Source organism: Mustela lutreola, chromosome 17 (assembly GCF_030435805.1).
Source record: "Mustela lutreola isolate mMusLut2 chromosome 17, mMusLut2.pri, whole genome shotgun sequence".
NCBI classification, from domain to species: domain Eukaryota; kingdom Metazoa; phylum Chordata; class Mammalia; order Carnivora; family Mustelidae; genus Mustela; species Mustela lutreola.
The window spans coordinates 23,977,977-23,999,741 of NC_081306.1; the positions used below are offsets into that span (position 1 = coordinate 23,977,977).

General features: G+C 44.5%; 1 long non-coding RNA gene across 6 annotated transcripts in view; it reads right to left on the reverse strand.

Annotated features, from left to right (window-relative positions):
* Window positions 1–625: 625 nt before the first annotated feature.
* LOC131820148 (uncharacterized) overlaps window positions 626–21,765 on the reverse strand; it is a 120,961-nt gene continuing 99,821 nt past the window's right edge. Inside the window, exons 2-14 of one of the 6 annotated variants that reach the window (XR_009349477.1) lie at window positions 20,542–20,630; window positions 20,244–20,318; window positions 19,238–19,301; window positions 18,932–19,070; window positions 16,219–16,320; window positions 8,548–8,608; window positions 8,405–8,440; window positions 8,258–8,325; window positions 8,040–8,134; window positions 6,997–7,061; window positions 3,879–4,032; window positions 3,239–3,321; window positions 626–802 (exon numbers count right to left, since the gene is read on the reverse strand). This is a non-coding gene — a long non-coding RNA (uncharacterized LOC131820148). Of the gene's footprint in view, window positions 3,322–3,509; window positions 4,033–6,996; window positions 7,062–8,039; window positions 8,135–8,257; window positions 8,326–8,404; window positions 8,441–8,547; window positions 8,609–16,218; window positions 16,321–18,931; window positions 19,071–19,237; window positions 19,302–20,243; window positions 20,319–20,541; window positions 20,631–21,765 lie in introns of all 6 variants that reach the window. The other 5 variants (XR_009349480.1, XR_009349476.1, XR_009349475.1 and 2 more) reach the window with 5 other exon arrangements.

Below are 21,765 nucleotides of genomic sequence, written 5' to 3' on the forward strand. Positions count from 1 at the left end.
GGGATTGGGAAAAAAGGGCCTAAAAGGGGACAGAACCATACACACCCAAATCCTCCTGCTGCTGAGGAAAGGATGGGTCTCCTGTCAGGGACCTCTGCCCTGCCCATCCCTCAACAGGGAAACTGTGGGAAGACTGTGGGGCATCATGGGTCTTACCACAAACACTGCCACCATCAGCTCCACTCAAGGCCCCCCTGTGGTTGGGGGAGAGCTGGTGAGGTGAAAACCCTGCACAAAACCTGGATTAATGCAGGTCCTCCTCACCAGGCTCTCAGAGCCTCACAAGACACTTCATTCTCTGCTCACTGTCACAGTAGACCACTGCCTGGGGACAGCCACCTGTCCTGCTGATCACTACCCCCCTAAAGAAGCAGGTGCCATGTGCTCAAGAGGATCTGTCACCAGAGTTAATACAAACACCAGCAGATCTAAATTCAAACTGGGCCCCCTCCCCAGAAAGGTTCCTGGGGTCCCTTGCAGTAGAAGTACCACAAAGGGAAATCTTGGTCTATCCTCCATACCCCCACTGCTGCCAGGGTGTTATCTGTGTCTGAAGGCTTCACCCTGTGCCCTCGAAGGAGAGGGACTGTAGGTCCCCCTGAAGGGAGATGCTGACACAGAGACAGAACCATGAACAGTTTATTGGGGAGATACCAGGAGAGACAAAGCACAGGGTACAGGATGGGCAGGGAAAGCATTCAGACCACCAGGCAGAAACTTTCATATCTTGACTAGATATAAAAACTCATTGGAGCCTGGTTGTTGGAGGTCAAGGAAGTCTTTAGATTACAAAATGATTACCCTGTAAGGCAAGAGGATTTGGGTTAGTACAATGGGATCGTATGTTTTCCTAAATGCTCTCTGTATCTGAGGCCTTGGATAAACACTTGGGTGTGTGGCCACATCTGTGGATCTGTATGTAATAGACAATAATTGTCTTCACATCTCACATAGAAATATCTGATTGTACCTGTTCTCTTAACTATATTTCACTTCATTGTGGCTAGGACCTGACATTTAATAGAAAAAAGGGGGCTCTTTTCCTTGTCTTTGAAATGAGAATTGCCAATACCGGGGCTGAGGGATTACACTTAGTGTATTTTGTGGACTTAAATAAACATTTTTTGATGCTCATTGGCATGGAGCTATTTTCATGTAAACAGTGAGAATGGTGAATGGTCAGAGCCCAGATTCTTTGCCAATTATTATTATTTTTTTCTTTTTGAGACAGAGACAGAGAAAGCACAAACTTGTGAGTGAAGAGGGATAGGGGAGAAGGTGAGGGAGAGAGAGAATCCCAGATAGGCTCCACACTCAGCACTGAGCCCGACTTGGGGCTCAATCTCAAAAGCTCGAGATCATGACCGGAGCAGCAATCAAGATTCTGCTGCTTAACCCACTGAGTCGCCCAGGAGCCCCTGCAGGTTCTTTATGTACTTCAACTCCTATTGTTCTAGTGACCTCATAATCCAATATGTTCTCTCTATGACAGATTAAATTAAAAGCGGAGAACCTGAGAAGGCCCCACTGAGAGCTGGTATTTGGGCTGAGAAATCTGGAACACAGGCAAATCTGGAAACTGGGACTGAAGACCCAGGGAACTGCACAGCTACAGGCAGGGTCGTGACACAGATGCGGAGGCCTGGTGACAGGGCTCCAGCTAGGGCTGCTCCTGGCCAACCCTGACTCTCCCACTAACAGTCTGACTCGGGCTGAGGCCAGGGCGGCCACCCTTCACTGGTTCTCCATCTTGTCTTCATGTTTTCTCACTGCGGGTCTTAAAGTCAGCCAGACAAGAATCCCCAAAGACCAAGTTAAATTTCCCAAATCTCCACGATACTCTTTCACATGGTTCAGAATTTTCAGAAATTCAGGGAAACAACGCTCTTCACAGACTATGAGTGAAGGGATTCATGGCAAAAACGACATTCTGAGACAAATAACGGCGTGATCCACACTGTGTGAGTGAACACATGCTGTAGTCGGTGTGGACGGCGTGGTGTCTTCACACTCACTCTCGAGCTGCTGGCCTGCCGGGAAAGGCCTCACCCTCCCTGAGAGAAGCCCAGCCTCTCCCTGAGCACCTCGGGCCTTCTGGGCCTCCACGACCTCCTGTTTCTGTGTGACTCAGGGCTCCCTCCCTTCTTTCTGGATACATCTCTAGTTCTTCCCTTATACGGAACACACGGTCTATGTCCTGTCATCAGTGTGTCCCTCCCTTCTCTCAGACACACATCTTCAATTCCTCACATTAAGGCCTCATCCCTCCCGGAGCACAGAGCATCGTCTCCGTGCCATATGTGTGTGACACCTGCTGTGCCCAGCGTTCGGAGAAGGGCAGCTCTCTGCCACAAGGAACCTACAACCCTCTCAGTATGACTGGAAGACAAGGTCCATTAATTCCAAATACAGAACAACCAGAAGAAAGTTAACATGTCTAGCAGCCTTCACTCTGCCACGCCACGAGAGGCCTGTGGGCAGCACCTCTGGTCCTTCTGAGGACGCTCCAGCATCTGTATCTGACCCACACCATGGAAAAGACAGAAGCTTCTCCACCTGGAAGTGACTGAGCAACATTCCAACAAACCCTCTACACCTGCCTCTGGCATCTGCCACTTTTTCTTTCATTCTCACCTCCCAGACTAGACAAGAGCATTACCCACAAGTTTCTAAACTGCAGAGGACAAGGGCAGACCTCTACGCTAATGAACAATGAAGGGACCACAGCCCTGTGTCAGGCGGTTTATATAACTAAGGAAATGACAGCTTAAACCCTACTCGCTGCAGATGAAGTGAGAGATGTTTCATCCCTCCCAGAACAACATATGCGGATGCTGGATGTGCACGACGGTAAGAGACAGATGTCTGCCATTGTGCAACGGAGACACTACCTTCCCAACAATGGCACCTGCCCACTGCTCAGTGTGTGCAAATAGCCAGGAACATGCACGTGTGTCCTGAAGAACTTCAGAATCATACGGGGTCCCTAGCCTGGTTTCCCCTTGAATGTCAAGTCCTGAACACAAACTCTGCCTTTGTTCCACTGACACAACCAGAAGGTGATAATCTGGAAATAGACGCCTATAAGCTCTGCATGAAGACTTGCCACTTTGAACAGGAAGCGACACCACACACAGACCCCAGGATATACCCAACACACACAGGCCAGGACACTGTGCTGCCCAGAGAGGAACAGGACTCCAGAAATGGGTAAAACTGAAAAGACCCCAGAATTTACTTGGTTCTTCTCTGGGACCTTCTCAGACATAGTGCTGCTATTGTCCCCTTGAGCTCCACAGGCTTCTGATTGGGACCGAAGGCCTAGAAGGGACAGAGGTGGTTTCAGAGAGGCGACGACCACACAGGATTCAAGCCAACCTTCTACCCCTGCCCCAGCTTATTCCCCTCTCTCCTTCTGGAGGGTCCACTGTGTTTCTCACAGGACTCCCCTGACCCCTGTGGATGAAGGCGGGAACTGTCCATCACCCTCACAGATACAACCACTGTACCTGGGACATATGTTTCCAGAAGTAATCTATAATGCTGGACAACTGGGGTCTCCACATGTGAGACTGATGTGAAGGTTGTGCTTTGTCCAGCCCAGAGCCCAAAACATCGTGTCAATGCTTCTATGTCTGTCGTCTGTGGAATGTCACTTTTCTGCTCCTTAGTAGAAGCCTGATGCCCAGTTCTGTATGGTGAACCAGACAGTCCATGAGATGGACGTCAGACAAAGTGGAGCAATGTTACCATGTCCTCACTTGGGTGTATTGCTGCATTGCAAAGCCTTGTGGTACCACCTCTCCATCCTCTCCACTGGCAGAAGTGGTTCAACTATGAATAACCTCTATGACCCATGTCAATTCAGATCATCTCACCATGTGGTGGAGGAACAAGGTGTGGCCGAGGCCCCCATGTCCACCACTGTGGAGGTGGATGAGGAGGAGGGAAGTCTGGTACATTCCACCCCATGTGGTAGGGCATACGGAGGAGCCCTGGGCAATGAGGGAACTCTCTCACACCTCTACTGACCTGAAGAACAGACAAGAAAATATTTTAGCAAAACAGACAAAAGTTGCAACACCAAGAAAAGAAACCAAAACAAAAAGCTCTCAGCATCCGGCTCCTTCTCCAATGCCACCTTCCAGGAGAGCTGCATCATGCTAGAAAACTTCCATGCCCCTCCCAGCTGGGGCCAGTACAATGAGGGGGGGGAGGGCAATGGCTGTTACAGGAATAGCCTGTCACCACACATCACTGCCCATGTCGGCCCACATTCTCCAGCAAGAAGTCGTGTCTTAAAGATGAAAAAGGTTCATTGCAAACTAAAGCAGCACATTCCAGACACAGAGGCATCGACATCCTGGACAACACTTCCTCTATCCTCCTCAGCCACCAGAGATTTTGCTTTGGTCAAAATAGAGAGAATGTGACGAAACTGAATGCCCTTTCTCCACAAAGTTTCTGAGCCACTTGAGGGGAATCATTGGCCTGTAAGTCCCTGACTCTCCCCACGCTGCCTCGCTCCTGACAAAGGGGTCCTCTACTCTCTACAGTTTCTGTCCATGGCTACAAAGACACTTGAGGAATTAGGGCCTTGTGGTCTGACAGGGGCACTGGAAAAGTGTCTTCCGAGGGACATGATACCAAAAACCTTTATTTACACTCAGCATCTGTGCTTGTCTTTTTTTTTTTTTTTTAAAGATTTTATTTATTTGACAGACAGAGATCAGAAGCAGGCAGAGAGGCAGAGAGAGAGAGGGGGGAAGGGAAGCAGGCTCTCTGCTGAGCAGAGAGTCTGATGTGGGGCTTGATCCCAGGACCTAGGATCAAGACCTGAGCCTAAGGCAGAGGCTTTAATGCACTGAGCCACAGAGGCGCCCCCTGTGTTTGTCTGAAAACATAGTCATTTGGAAATTTCAACCTACTGAGTTCCAGAGTAATTTTGTACAATGGGAAATGAAGATGGGAAGGCCATATGAGAGAATTCACAAAAGGGTATATGCTTCCCAGTGGAAAACTCCACACGTGTGATGAGAAAAGAAATCAGCTCTCACACTAACTTAGGACCAAATGACCTGCTCCTGGAAACCCAGCTGAAGGGCTGGGAGGCAGTGATCATGCACGTAATCACTGATGTCCCCCTTAAGAACATGTGACCCAGTGTGAGATTACGACAGTGCACATAAGAGCTTTGACAATTCAAAATACTTGTAGACAGGGTCTTAAGTGGGCTGGTTCTGCAAGGCACATTTTCCATCAGAAGTAAAATGGAGATGACTCGTGAAACATGCCCTGAGAACATTGCAGACTGCAAAGGAGACAGTATAAAATGCAGAGAGAGTTTTCCCCAGTTTCCGTTTGTGAGGATTACCAGACCCATCTATCCCCAGCATGAGCACACCAGTGCACCTGAATGTAACCTAAAGGGAGTCGGGCTGGCCAGAGGACTTCACTGCGGAGGGAGGGGCCCTCCTCCCCCAGTTACTTCCCCGGAGTGCACTGTGGGCAGGCAGGGGTACACATCCGCACACACATCTTCCCCACCACCATGTTCCAATACTATAGCATCTGTGCCAGAACGGCTATCCGCCCCCTGTGTCTCACCTAGCACCTGGGGTGAAGAGATGCCATGGGGAAAACTACTGTCACCACATGTTAATATAGGTCTGCACACCTCGACAGAGACAAGAGTGTGACACCAAGGATAATCAACTAAGGAAAAAACTCCACTCAGGACAGGCCAGTATCTACAGCTGGGACCACACCTCCCCCATCACAGCAAACAGAGCAGCTCCTTCTATACATTGAGAACAAACACAATGAGAGGCCATGGTAAGCCAGGTGTCCATGCATGGAAGTGCAGGTGCTTGTGGGTCAACCGGAAGCCCACCAGCATCCCCCCTGACCAGCTCTGTTTCCCTCCCTGACAATGGGATCTTCTACACTCCACAAGGGCTTTCCATTGCCACAGACAGCGCTGAGGAGATAGGAGTGTCCGGAGTCCTGCAGAGGACCTGGAAGAATGCTTTCTGAGAGAAACAGGACCCCTTCGAGTGAGCGAGACCAGCTCTGTGGTTCCACGTCCCCGACATTCGGACAGTCCTTAGCTCAGGCACAGAGCAAATGCCTAGTCCTGGGTGCTGAGAACCACTGAAGGGCCGATTCGATACCCCCAAATGGGAACCAGTGTGTCTGGAGAGCACAGGCAATGCTCTCAGGATGGGTCGGGAGAGACGCTATGAGTTGGCACAGCCATCAGACCCCATCAGAACCAGCTCATGGAAGCACAAGTAAAACACGTGTGAGGTGTGGACCTTGCAGCGAGTCACTGGGATTCCCTCTGCAGGAATGCTGCTCCAGGGGGTATTTTCTATGACACACCTGGCACCTTCCAGAGTTCATCATCATCTCACCCAGGGGCCAACTGGAGGGATTGCAGCTGTCATCTTCATCCACTCATATGGGACGCACGGGAGGTCACAGCTCACCTTCTCCACAAACACTCAAGCTGCCCAAAGCATGTGGGGCGAGTGTGATGCGGTCCTGGCTTTTCCCATTTTCCATCTGAGGACCTCTGCAGACATCCTCCCAGGTTAGTCTCCTGGCCTGAATACTAAAAATGCTCCAGCTCCCGCAGGAAAGCAAATGGCAAGGAGTCAGCCGGACTACCTGACTTCACTGTGGGGTGAGATGTCACCCTCCTCAAGTTATGTACACACACACATACACGCACGTCCACACACACACACATACACACAGAGATGCATGAGGTGAGCATCCTACCATCCCGTGTCTCAAAGCATCTACATCTTTGGGAGGAAGCACAAAATTGAAGATCTCTAATGGAGCAGGCAGAGGGTCTTGAGTGAACAGCATGCACTCTGAAAGGGATGATCGCAGGACACACACCAAGGCCACAGGCTAGGACAGGGACCTGTCCACACTGCAATCCATTTCAGAAACGGACACAACTAAAAATGCCCAAGCACTTACCTTATGCATCTCTGGGTCCCTTTGAGGGCTAGTGCTGCTGTTCATCCTGGGAACCACTCTAGATGCTAGATCAGACAAAAGTAAGAGGTTTATTGTGGTTTCATGCCCTCCATGCCTTCTTCTCCCATCTTGCACTCTTTCCCACACTTTGGTCCCTTATCAGAGGGTTTCACCCATGACTCAAGTGAGTCCTTTGCAACGAGAGATACCAGTCACCTCTTGCGTGAGACACTCCAGGGCCCTGGTTCCAGTGTTTCTGTAAGTATTCCATCACGTGTAAACAGGTCAGGATACAACTGGCTATCAACACTAAAATTGGGGTGCTCAACACACATCAGAAAAGAATCACTTTATCTTCATAGATTAAACACCTAAGTGAGAATAGCCTTGCATGGGGACATCCACAAACCCTCAAGATGAACAGCCCATGTTCTCTTCTCAGGCCACAGGTGGATGGTTCATTTTTCCATCCTGCAGTTGGGACCTAGAATGCGTGACTGGCCAACAAATAAACATTTCAGGAAAGAAACAGACTTTGACATTTGTATAGTCACGAACAAAGAAATCATAGACAGATTGAGCAATAAAGCTATGGCATTGCACCAATAACATGAGAGGAGTAAAATATATTTCATTGCTCAATATGGTCCTATAGATGACAAATAAAACAAAAATATAGAAACCTCCATAATGAGTGAATAAATGCCCTTTTTCACAAATAGTCTTTTTTTTTTTTTTTTGTCAAGGTTTGACCACTGAGTCAAGGTGGGAAGGGCGCTTGTCTCGCACCTTCTCAGGCTCAGCTCTTCCGAAGGGGGTAGCAGGGTTAAGGTGTGGAGCGGCGTGAGCTCCACCTGTCACGGGGGCAAGTGTCCTGCTGCCTGGGGGCATATAAGAAAAGCACCCTCCTGTCACCCCTTCAGACAACCGGCAGGCTTGTGATTCTCTCCAGGACACACAGCGATCACCCACAGAAACAGGAAGGACACCGTGTGGTTTCACAGCAGAAATCAGGCTGCTGCATTTCCCATAATTCTCCCTACCTTGCCACACAGGCTTCTGCAACTCAGGCCTTCCCGGCATCAGTTCCCGCCTCACGGATCCCACAGGCAGCATCTCCCTTTGCATCATGCGCAGTCTTGAACACAGAAAAAGAATGGACATCTCTAAGAATTACAACACCACGTCCTCTCCTAGGCAGTAAACAGCATAGCCCTCACCTCTCCAAACACCCGTAAAAACGCATGTCAAACTCTCACACCTGTATTTCCAGTAGGCGTTCTCCCTGCTCTGCTGCATCATCCTTGTTTCCCAATAACGAGCCTTCATCTGAGGCAGAAAAACACACCCACCTTCAGTTGTGCCCAACTGTGCCGCAAACGAAGATGAGGAAAAGGAAAATACTTACCCAGTTAGCCAGAGCATTCTTCTCTTGAACTGTGATCTGAAAAAGCCAACACAGCAGAAACCCATGTTCAGGGCTCTAAGGGCCACGACCATCACCTGCAGGGGGCGCCAAGGGGCCAGTGTGTTGGACACAACTGCGGTTACCTTGTGGTTGAAGGTGAGGTTAGACTCCTGCAGCTATTCCCGCATTTCTTCCACTTCTCGTCTGTGAGGGGGGACAATTGTTTTCATCAGACAAAACCCAACACTGGGTGTGATTTTCAATCATCTGCCAATGTGGCCATCCTCCTCTTATCTGTCCCCTCATACAATTGATCCTGACACAGGAAACACTTTCACCTGACTATAATTGGACTGTGGGATCAAAGCTGTTCTTACAGGCTTTCCTTCATCATTTTTCTTTGCCTGCAGGATCAAAACTGACAAAACTTCCCTACCCGTTTTCATTATTTCCCTCAGTTATCACATGACAAATGTCTTTTGTCATGAAGCTCTATTCTCCTTTAACTTCTATCCTCGCTATTGTTCCCAGGTTTGCGAAGACCAGCACCATCAGATGCCACTACCGGGCTTATGGGAAAGACTCATCCTAGGACAAACTGTTTTCCTCCAAACACCACCTCAGGGACGCTGGTATGGAGCTAGTTTCCACAGTCAGGCCAACACTGGGGATCCGGATATGTTTAGTAATGTAATTGTTTTGTGCCTTATCTTTCTGTGTCAGTTAATTCGCTCTGGATACATCCTCTGAATTTTAGTGTATATTACTTAATTGAGTCCTCAAAATGTACAAAGATTAACAATCCAGAGGGAGGGAGGAGTCAAGATGGTGGAGAAATAGCAGGCTGAGATGACATCAGGTAGCAGGAGACGAGTAGATAGCTTATCAAACCATTACAAACACCTACAAATCCAACAGGAGATCGAAGAGAAAAAGAGCATCAATTTGAGAAACAGAAAATCGACTACTTTCTGAAAGGTAGGACCCACGGAGATGTGAATCCAAAGCAATGGGAAGATAGACCCCAGGGGGAGGGTCCGGCTCCTGACAAGCAACAGAGCACAAAACCAGGACTTTTAAAAGCGATGTGCACTGAGGGATGTCACTCCAGATGCTAAACCGGGCTGAAACCCGAGCAGGGACGGTGTGGCCCCAGGTCCTGCAGTGTCACAAAAGGCCCGGGGGTGTCTGAGTGTCATAGAACACGCAGGTATTAGAGCGGGGAAGCCAGCAACAGAAAGAGAGCCAAGGAGTGACCTCTCAACTCAGTGTTACCTTGAACCGTAATCCATGGCACAGGATATGGGGAGATCCCCCCAAAAGAGCTCAGCGATCTAAGGGTTTCAGAGACTCCAGGTGGAGCTGTGTGCCAGAGACAGAGACACTTGGTCACAGCCTGGGTGAGGTCTGAGCGCCCGGAGGCCAGGGAGAGGGAAATGATGAGTGCTTTTCTCTGAGGGCGCACTGAGGAGTGGGTCCCTGAGCTTTTGGCTCCTCCAGGACAGAGATTGGGAGGCCTCCACTTTCATTACTGATCTCTGGAACTCTACGGAAAGTGTTTAGGAAACAAAATCTCCTGAAAGCAACTCCAGCGGATTACTTATCCTGGCCTATGGAAAGGGTGGTGCAATTCCGCCGGGGGCAAAGAGACCTGCGAATCATTACAACAGTCCCCTCCCTGAGAAGATCAACAAGAAATCCAGCCAAGACCAAGTTCACTTACCAAGGAGAACAGCGGAATACCAGAGGAGGCGAAAGCAAACCATGAATTTACAGCTTTCTCCTCATGATACTTTAGTCTTGCAAAGTTAATTTTTTTAACTTTACTTTTTTATCTTCAGCTAATTTTTTTAACTTTTACCCTTTCTTCTTTTAACGTTTTTTTAACTAGTTTATCTTAACAATACTTTTCTTTAAAATTATTTTTCAAACCTTCATTATTGTCATGTTATCCTTCATAGCATCTAACTTCAGTTTCTGTATACACATAGGGTTTTTCCTTCTAAAAAATTTGGGGTACAACTTCTTCTAATAGATGAAACTACACCCTAAATCTACCACCGGGCTTGTTCTACTCTCCAGCCTGAGCAATTCTTCTCCACTTTCTTTTTCTTTATTCTCCCAACCAACTTACATATCAACTTTTTCTTTAGAAATTAAAAAAAATTCTTTACATCTTAATAGTCATATTCCGTCCTTTCATTGTATTTACTCTTATATATGTTTTGCATTCTTTAAAATTTGGGGAGGTAATTTCTTGTAAGAGACAAAAATATACCCAAAATTAAGTGAATGACTCTGTTCTAGTCACCAGTCTAATATATATATTTTTCTTTTTTATATTATTTCATTATTTGTATTCTTTTAAAATTTTTTCCCTGAAATTCCTTTTACCCCCTTTCTCTCCCACCATGATTTGGGGTCTCTTCTGATTTGGCTCAGGCACGCTTTCCTGGGGTCTTTGTCACCCTTTTAGTATTTTATTTGATCCTTCAAATATTCTTATCTGGACAAAGTGACAAGGCCAAAAAACTCACCACACAAAAAAAGAACAAGAGGCAGTACCAAAGGCTAGGGACCTAATCAATATGGACATTGGTAATATGTCAGATCCAGAGTTCAAAATGATGAATCTCAAGGTTCTAGCCACGCTCTAAAAAGGCATGGAAGATATTAAAGAAACCCTATCTGGAGATATAAAAGCCCTTTCTGGATAAATAAAAGAACCACAGTTTAACCATGTTGAAATAAAAAAAAGCTATTAAAGAGGTGCAATCAAAGATGGAGGCTCTTACTGCTAGGATAAATGAGGCAGAAGAAAGAATTAGTGATATAGAAGACCAAATAACAGAGAAAGTAGCTGAGCAAAAGAGAGACAAACAACTACAGGACCACTTGCGGAGAATTCCAGAGATAAGTGATACCATAAGACAAAAAAAAAAAAAATTAGAATAACTGGGATTCCAGAAGGAGAAGAAGAGAGAGCAGAGCAGAAGGTATATTGGAGAGAATTATTGGAGAGAATTTCCCTAATATGGCAAAGGAAGCAAGCATCAAAATCCAGGAGGTGTAGAGAACCCCCCTCGAAATCAATAAGAATAGGTCCACAACCCGTCATCTAATAGTAAAATTTACAAGTCTTAGCAAGAAAGAGAAAATCCTGACAGCACCCCGGGACAAGAAGTCTGTAACATACAATGGTAAAAATATTAGATTGGCAGCAGACTTATCCAAAGAGACCGGGCAGGCAGCAAGGACTGGCAAGATATATTCAGAGCAATAAACGAGAAAAATATGCAGCCAAGAATACTATATCCAGCTAGACTATCATTGAAAATAGAAGGAGAGGTAAAAACCTTCCAGGACAAACAAAAACTGAAAGAATTTGCAAACACCAAACCAGCTCTACAAAAAATATTGAAAGTGGTCCTCTAAGCAAAGAGAGAGCCTAAAAGTTGTAGATCAGAAAGGAACAGAGACAACATACAGTAACAGTCATCTTACAGGCAATACAAGGGCACTAAATTCATATCTCTCAATAGTTCCCCGGAATGTAAGTGTGTTAATTGCCCCAATCCAAAGACACAGGGTATCAGAATGGATAAAAAAACAATACCCAACCATATGCTGCCTACAAGAAACTCATTTTAGACCCTAAGACACCTCTAGATTTAAAGTGAGGGTGTGGAAAACAATTTACCATGCTAATGAAAATCAGAAGAAAGCTGGGGTGGCAGTCCTTCTATCAGATCAATTAGATTTTATGTCAAAGACTATAATAAAAGAGATGAGGAAGGACACTATATAATACTCAAAGGGTCTCTCCAACAAGAAGATCTAACAATTTTAAATATCTATGCCCCTGACATGGGAGCAGGCAACTATATAAACCAATTAATAGCAAAATCAAAGAAACACATCAACAATAATACAAGAAGAGTAGGGGAATTTAACACTCTCCTCACTGAAATGGACAGATCATGCAAGCGAAAGATGAACAAGGAAATAAAGGCCTTAAATGACACACTGGACCATCACAGATGTATTCAGAACATTCCATCCCAAAGCAACAATAAATATTCTTCTCTAATGCACATGGAACATTCTCCAAAATAGATCACATCCTGGGTCACAAATCAGGTCTCATCCGGTATCAAAAGATTGGGATCATCCTCTGCATATTTTCAGACGACAATGCTCTGAAGCTAGAACTCAATCACAAGAGGAAAGTTGGAAGGAACTCAAATGACAGAGAAAGGAAGCTAAAGAGCATCCTATTAAAGAATGGATGTGTCAACCAGGAAAATAAAGAAGAATTGAAAAAAAAATCATGGAAACAAATGACAATGAAAACACAATGGTTCAAAATCTGTGGGACACAGCAAAAGCAGTGCTGAGAGGAAAATATATAGCGATACAAGCCTTTCTCAAGAAATAAGAAAGGTCTCAATTATACAATCTAACCCTACACCTAAAGGAGCTGGAGAAAGAACACCAAAGAAAACCTAAACTCAGCAGGAAAAGAGAAATCATAAAGAACAGAGCAGAAATCAATGAAATAGAAACAAACAGGGGCGCCTGGGTGGCTCAGTGGGTTGGGCCTCTGCCTTTGGCTCAGGTCATGATCCCAGGGTCCCGGGATCGAGCCCCGCAATGGGCTCTCTGCTCAGCGGGAAGCCTGCTTCCTCCTCCCTCTCTCTGCCTTCCTCTCTGTCTACTGCCTACTTGTGATCTCTCTCTCTGTCAAATAAATACTTAAAATCTTTAAAAACAAACAAACAAACAAAACAATAGAACTAAACAATGAAACTAGGAGCTGGTTCTCTGAAAGAATTAATAAGATTGATAAACCCCTGGCTACACCTATCAAAGGAAAAGAAAAAGGACCCAAATTAATAAAATCACAAATGAAAGAGGAGAGATCAAACCAACACCAAAGAAATACAAACAATTATAAGAACATATTATGAGCAACTCTTCGCCAACAAATTTGACAATCTGGAAGAAGTGGGTGCACTATTAGAGACAATATTATCTACCACAAGTGAGCCAGGAAGAAATAGAAAACTTTAACAGACCCATAACCAGTAGGGAGATTGAAATAGTCATCAAAAATACCCAAACAAATAAAAGCCCAGGGCCAGATTGCTTCCCAAGGGAATTCTATCAAACATTTAAAGAAGAATTAATTCCTATTGTCCCGAAACTGTTCCAAAAAACTGAAATGGTAGGAAAACTTCCAAACTCGTTTTATGAGGCCTGCATCACCTTGATCCCCAAACTAGACAAGAGAATTACAGATAAATATCCTTGATGAACACAGACGCAAGAATTCTCACCAAAATACTAGCCAATAGGATCCAAGAGTACATTAAAACGATTATTCTCCACCACCAAGTGGGATTTATTCCAGGGCTGCAAGATTGGTTCAACATCTGCAAATCAATTAATGTGATACAATACATTAAGAAAAGAACAAGAACCACATGATAGTCTCAATAGATGCTGAAAAAGCATTTGACAAAGTACAGCATTCCTTCCTGATCAAAACACTTCAAAGTGTTGGGATAGAGGGCACATATCTCAATATTATCAAAGCCATCTATGGAAAACCCACTGCAAATATCTTTCTCAATGGAGAAAAACTGAGAGCTCTTCTGCTAAGGTCAGGAACACGGCAGGGATGTCCATTATCACCACTGCTATTCAACAGAGTACTAGAAGTCCACGCCTCAGCAATCAGACAACAAAAAGATATCAAAAACATCCAAATCAGAAAAAAAAAAATGTCAAACTCTCACTCTTTGCAGATGATATGATACTATATGTGGAAACCCCAAAAGACTTCACTCCAAATCTGCTAGAACTTGTACAGGAATTCAGTAAAGTGTCAGGATATAAAACCGATGCACAGAAATCAGTTGCATTGCTTTACACAACAACAAGACAAAAGGACGAAAATTAAGGAGTCAACCCCATTTACAACTGCACCCAAAACCATAAGATATTTAGGAATACACCTAAGCAAAGAGGCAAAGAAACTATACCCAGAAAACTCTAAAGTACTCATGAAAGAAATTGAGGAAGACACAAAGAAATGGAAAAAGGTTCCACGCACCTGGATTGGAAAAACAAATATTATGAAAATGTCTTTGCTACCTAAAGAAATTCACACATTTAATGCAATCCCTATCAAAATCCCATCCATTTTTTTTTCAAAGAAATGGAACAAATAATCCTAAAATTTATATGGAACCAGAAAAATCCTCGAATAGCCAAAGCAATATTGACAAAGAAAGCCAAAGTTGGTGGCATCACAATTCTGGAATTCAAGCTCTGCTACAAAGCTGTCATCATCAAGACAGAATGGTACTGGCACAAAAAGAGAAACATAGATCAATGGACCAGAAGAGAGAACCCAAAAATAGACCCTCAACTCTATGGTCAACTAATCTTCAATAAAGCAGGAAAGAATGTCCAATGTCCAAATGACAGTCTCTTCAACAAATGGTGTTGGGAAAATTGGACAGCCACATGCAGAAAAATGAAACTGGACCATTTTCTTACACTACACAGGAAAATAGACTCAAAATGGACGAAGGATGTCAATGTGAGAAAGGAGTGCATTAAAATCCTTGAGAATACAGGCAACAACATCTTCGACCTCAACCACAGCAACTTCTTCCTAGAAAGATCGTCAAAAGGAAGGAAATCAAAGGCAAAAACAAACTATTGGAACTTCATCAAGACCAGAAGCTTCTGCACAGCAAAGGAAACAGTTAACAAAACCAAAAAACGACTGACAGAATGGGAGAAGATATTTGCAAACGACATATCAGATAAAGGGCTAGTATCCAAAATCTATAAAGAGCTTTGGAAACTCAACACCCAAAGAACAAATAATCCAATCAAGAAACGGCAGAGGACATGAACAGACATTTCTGCAAAGACATCCAGATGGCCAACAGACACATGAAAAATTGCTCCACATCACTCGGCATCAGGGAAATACAAATCAAAACTACAATGAGATACCACCTCACACTAGTCAGAATGGCTAAGATTAACAAGTCAGGAAATGACAGATACTGGCAAGGATGCGTAGAAAAAGGAACACTCCTACACTTTTGGTGGGAATGCAAGCTGGTGCAACCACTCTGGAAAAGAGCATGGAGGTTCCTCACAAAGCTGAAAATAGAGCTACCCTATGACCCAGCAATTGCACTACTGTCTGTTTACCCTAATGATACAAACGTAGTGATCTGAAGGGCCACGTGTACCCGAATGTTTATAGCAGCAATGTCCACAGTAGCCAAACTATGGAAAGAATCTAGAGGTCCATCAAACACATGAGTGGATAAAGAAGATGTGGTATATATATACAATGGAATACTATGAAGCCATCAAAAGAAATATCTTGCCATTTGTGACGACGTGCATGGAACTAGAAAGAATTATCCTTATCGAAAGAAGTCGATCGGAGAAAGACAACTATCATATGGTCTCCCTGATATGAAGAAGTGGAGATGCAACGTGGGGGATTGTGGGGTAGGAAAAGAATAAATGAAACAAGATGTCACAAAATAAACTGAGGGATGATGGGGGGAAGGCTGTAGGGAGAGGATGGTGGGGTTATGGACACTGGGGAGGGTATGAGCTATGGTGAGTGCTGTGAAGTGTGTAAGCCTGGCGAATAATAGACCTGTACCCCTGGGGCTAAAAATACATCATAGGTTTATAAGAAAATTAAAAAATTAAAAAAAAATCCAAAGGGAACTTTTCAGAAGCCAATAGTATGTAGTGTCTGAACTTACCTGTACTTCTCCATTTCTTCTTCAGTTACTTTCAGATATTTGTCGGCAGCTAACAGCTCATTCTTAGTTGCATTCAATTCATAAAGTGTCTCTTCTAGCTTCCTAAGATGGGAGAGATATATACATTGTGCAGTAGCCAAGGTCCTGAATTTTTGCCATTTATTCTTCCAGCACACTTGATGGCCTATGTTGGAATGTCCCCGCTAAAAGCACAGGCTGACAACACAACAGGGAAATGAATGAAGGCCCCATTTAGGGTTGAAGAAACATCGAACTCTGGCTGCTGGCCAAGCTCCCTGTAATCGGGGCTGTCTTTTTACTTGTCTACTTTAATTCATTCACCATGTCACCAAATAATGCACTCTGTGCCCTCTTGGAATACGTCTTTGGTTTGAGATGGTGAAGGCTCATTTCAATTCAAAGTGAAAAGCCAAGCCTGACGAGCTACACTCACAAGGATGAATAGGGGCCCATCATTAGTCTCCGTCGGGAGCCCTGATCCTCAGACCAAGGCTGTGCCCCCACATTCAGCCCAAAGGAACTCCAGAATATGGCTTCACTGGTATGGAAACTCACTCCCACACATCTCTAGGCTTTAGAAGTACAACCCCGGGCCCCTCGTAAAAGATCCTGGTGTAGGAAAAGGCCAATCTTAGTGCCGAAAATATGTCCTCAAATAATCCATGTGAACTGTCACATACTCTGGATGTTATCTCAGTGGAACAGAGTTCAGATGTAAAGCTGACAACTCCATTGACTCTACCTTTATTTAAAAAAAAGATTTTATTTATTTATTTGACAGAGAGAGATCTCAAGTATGCATAGAGGTAGGCAGAGAGGCAGGGGGGAAGCAGGCTGCCCACTGAGCAGAGAGCCCAAAGCAGGGCTCCATCCCAGGACCCTGGCACCATGAACTCAGCCGAAAGCAGAGGCTCTAACCTACTGAGCCACCCAGGCGCCCCAAGTCAACCTTCTTGACTAAGACCAACTTCATGGATGGTGAAGGCAGCAAACGGTGATGCTTAGAAAAGTTGGTCTGCTGGACTGCCCTTGACTCTTTTTTCATGGTGTTCATTCACAAGGTTTCAACAGGACACTTGTCAAAAATCTCAGGCAGAAAGACTTAGGGACAGACAAAAGCTCTAGAAAGAGAAGGACAGGAGCATCTGCTTATGGTCTCTCAACCATCCTTCAGCAAATGTCTTCTGGAGTGGCAGTCAGTGTGTGGCTCAGGGATATGGTGTTGAAGAGAGAGAGGTGGTCAGGACACTGGACCTGCCCCAAGAAGGTCCTGAAGTATGTAAATTAAAAGTAAGACTCCTTTCTTTGCCTGAATTGTGTTCTAACAGCAGAAATAAAAGTAATGAAATATCATTATTATTATTATTATTATTATTATTATTATTTCAAAGATTGATTTGAGAGAAGGAAAGAGTGAGGGGAGTGGGTCTTTACCAATGAACAGAACCCAAGTGCCTGTGAGAGAGAGTGGCCCCCACCCCTGATGTGGGAAGGAATAACACAAAGCTGAGTCTCCAGGGTAGACAGGGAACAGTTTTGCTTTTCCACATGAATGAGGGACTCCAACGTCCTTATCTCCTCCTGAGAAATAAAAGGACACACTGGACAAGAGAGAAAACTTGTGAGTGAATGCACCCAATTTCTAAAGAGCACATGAAGAAACATGATAAAAAGATGGAGAAGAAGGAAGCCTAAGAGAAAGCCAGCCTGGCAGTGGGAGCCAGTTTCCGGAGGACACATCAGTGAATTCTAGAACAAGTGAGTGAATACAAAGTAAATGGACAAGCAATCTTTTGGGGACAGGTTGGAATGCAACAAGTGAAGATCTCGACCAGCCAGCAAAGATGAGACTTAGTGAAACTGCAGGCTTTGGTTGGGATCCAAGAGACATACACCTAGAAAATCGTGTGGAGGGGCACCAGTATGGCTCAGTCATTATCTGCTTAAAAGTATTTGGTACAGGTCATGATCCCAGGGTCCTGCAATAGAGCACCACACTGGACTCCCTGTTCGGTGGGAAGCCTGCTTCTCCCTCTCGCACTCCCCCTGCTTGTGTTCTCTCTCTTGTGGTGTCTCTTTCTGTCAAATAGATTTTTAAAAATCTCTTAAAAAAGGAAAGAAAGAAAGAAAGAAAGAAAGAAAGAAAGAAAAGAAAAGAAAAAGAAAATCAGGTGGACAGGAAATACCCTGGCCTTCTAAGGTATTGGGCTGCAGCGAATTATCTCAGTTGTACACCAGATAAAGGGACCCAGTATTGCTGGAGCCCCAGCGCACTTTCCACAAAGAAACTTTCCCTGTACCTGCAGGAAGAGAAATCCATTTTTATCTGCACATTCTGGACCCAAGTCTCATACTGAACAAGAAATGGAACTAATGCAGGAGTGGTCAGAGCACGTGATGAGTGTTAAAATGAAAGGACAATGTAGACTGACCCAGAGGGGATCCACGTATCAAAGTGACTAATGCTGGTACCTTCCCCCTTCTTCCCCAATGAATCACACAATAACATGTGGCAAGTCATTAGAACAAAAAGGAAAATTCAGGTTACACAAATCAAGACAGGAAGGGTAGGCACAATTCTACAGAATGCATTTGGCAAAAGTACGCAAAAGATCCAATTCCAGAAGATCCAAATACTTGCCGCCACGAAAATTCATACAACAATATCTATGACAACACAGCAATAGCTTACTCTTCTGCAGTCAGTTTTCGGTTTTCAGAGAACTCCACCACCATATCCAATTTCTTCTTTAGCAGGTTCAATTCTGCTTCTTTAGCTGTTTTCTGAGAACTCAGGGCATTACACTGGTCTTCCAGGAATGTTTTCCTTTCTGTAAAGGATGAGTTTAATTTTCTATGTTTGTGCCATGACCTGACAACTTGTTTTCAATGGGGAAAGGAGAAGGGCAAGGCCGTGAAGGCAGAAAGGGCATTCTCTCCCTGCCCGATGCAAACTCATTGCCACCATATGGAGATTTCATCCCCCCAAACAAGGTACCTTTCAGTTCTTGGTTTTTTTATGTCAAGGCTCTCAGCTCTTGATCCGCCAGTGCATCTTGGGCCTTTAAGACAGATTTGAGAAAAGTCATATGAGGGCACCTAACAGAACAGGATCATGGAGGGCAACAAAGAAAGTCATTGAGGCATAAATGGAATAATGGGCAAGTAAAGAAACTAGTTCATGTCAAAAAACGCACAAATGGCTTTCTTAGAGAAACTGATATAAAATAATATTCTACTATACAAATTGGGCTTGCTATCATCCTTCACTGCTCACGTATTTTGTGGGATTTTCTACGTAACTTGGAGGGCAGCGCTGAATGATGTGATGATTACCCAGCTGTGAAATAAACCATACTTCCTAGGCCTGGAAATTGCAAATCTCATTGGGGTTTTCCTAAGTGAAATCACAGCTCACGGTTCAGTAGGAGTTGCTGTTCCCAGACGCCCACGCTCTACTGCGCAAACAGCACAGGAGTACACTGCACTCACCTCACCCAATGAACCGAAAGCCTCCCAAGCCACATTATAGTACAACTAACACCTAACTTTTACCACATCCACATTCTTGATATTCTTTTCTCTCTGAGCTTGTAAGAGAGCCTGTTTACAATGAAGGGAGTCCTTCAAATTTTCATTAATCTCTTCCACCTTTTTGATGTTCTCCTTCAAGAAAACATATTGAATGAGTAACAATGATTCATTCCTTGGGGCACCTGGGTTGCACATGGGTGGCCCAATCTGTGGAGTGTCTGACTCCTGTTTTCATTTGCCTCAAGTCCTGATCTCAGGGTCATGGGATTGATCCCCGCATCAGGCGAAACACTCGGCACGGTGTCTGCTTGGCATTCTCTCTCTGTCTCCTTCAGAACCCCTCCCCTCACTCTTTCGTTCTCTCAAATCAATCTTTGAAATAACAATAATTTTAATAATAATAATATTAATATTTTATTACTTTTATTTCTGCTGTTAGAACACAATTCAGGCAAAGAAAGGAGTCTTACTTTTAATTTACGTACACCAGCAAGGGAACGCTTATATTCTCTCTTCGTTTCTGCTTGCTTCTTTGCTTCCCTGGCCTATAAAAAATATGAAAAAGAATCAGAAGTCCAAAATAGCATGTTAAAGAAGCCTATATTTGTGACTCCTTTCACAAAGAAAGAGGCAGTACTCTACATTTGTGAAGCTTCTCTTACTCAAGGACCATTTCTGGGTTGCATGATATAGATCGATAGAATGAACCACCAGAGGGTAAGTAACCAATATGAAATCACAAAAAAATATTTGAAAGGACACACATACCCTCTCCTCCCAACTCACTATGTTTTTTTCAAGATCCCTGTTTTCGTTTTTAAGGTCATTAATCTTCATCTTGATTTGGTCTAAAGTAACTGAAAGGAGAAAAAAGAATTTTAAGATAATTAGCAAAAACAGCAACATTGAATAATCCCAATATATTAGCACCAGAGTACATTCTCTGACACTTGGGTGTCACTAACTTGCTAGCATTCCCATTGTGCCTGAAGGAAGCATGTTGTAGCAGCATTTGAAACCTAAGACTTTCTATATCAGTGAGATTCCTACTTAAAATGTTTTTCAAACATAGAAAAAGAAACAATCGAATGCTTTCTCATTTTTCTCCCACCTGTAAGCACCATTCTTGGAAAATTCAAACCTTGCATATGCTAATGTCATCGCCAGAGATGTGACCAAAAAATCAAGCATCCTAGCAACTAACATCTCTCTCCTCCAGTGATTCAGATACAAAAGCAGGTCCCTGCAAACAACCCATAATGAGCAAAACTATACTTTGTTCCTGCTCAGTGGAACGTCCACTTCCAGGTCCTACTTGGAATTCCACACAAGGAAAGCTCAAGATGTCAGGTGAGTGACAACTCACAGGCCTTCAGAGACTTTCTGCTGCTCCCAGATCGCCTTTCATGGACCCCAGGCTGGGGGCTCTGGAGGACAAGATCTCTGCTATAAACACACTTGGGTACAATCTCCACGTTGCAGAGAGTCTTTGGAGGCCCTGGATAATACACAAGCCTGAGAAGACAAGCTTTTTTCATCACAACAGGAGAATGTTACCCTCCACCCTTAAAGGAAAACAACACTCATGAGGAGACTGATGGCAGCTGCATAACACTTGTAAGGTCTAGAACACAGACTCCTCTAAGAGCCACTTAATTTTCTCATCGTGGGGCACCTGGGTGGCTCAGTTGGTTAAGGGTCTGCCTTCTGCTGGGATCAGGATCCCGGGTCCTGGGATCACATCCCACATCCAACTCTCTGCTCAGCAAGGACCTGCTTCTCCCTCTCTGTCTGCCTCCCACTCTGCCTGCTTGTACTCTCTCTCTCTCTCTCTCTCTCTATATATATATATATATATATATATCAAGTGAATAAACAGAATCTCTTAAAGAAATAATTCTCTCATCTTGCCTCAAAGTGCAAACTTCTCTTCTCCTGACCCACTGTGAGCGCTTTCCTGCTCTGAGACCTCTCTTCTCACCAGTACCACTT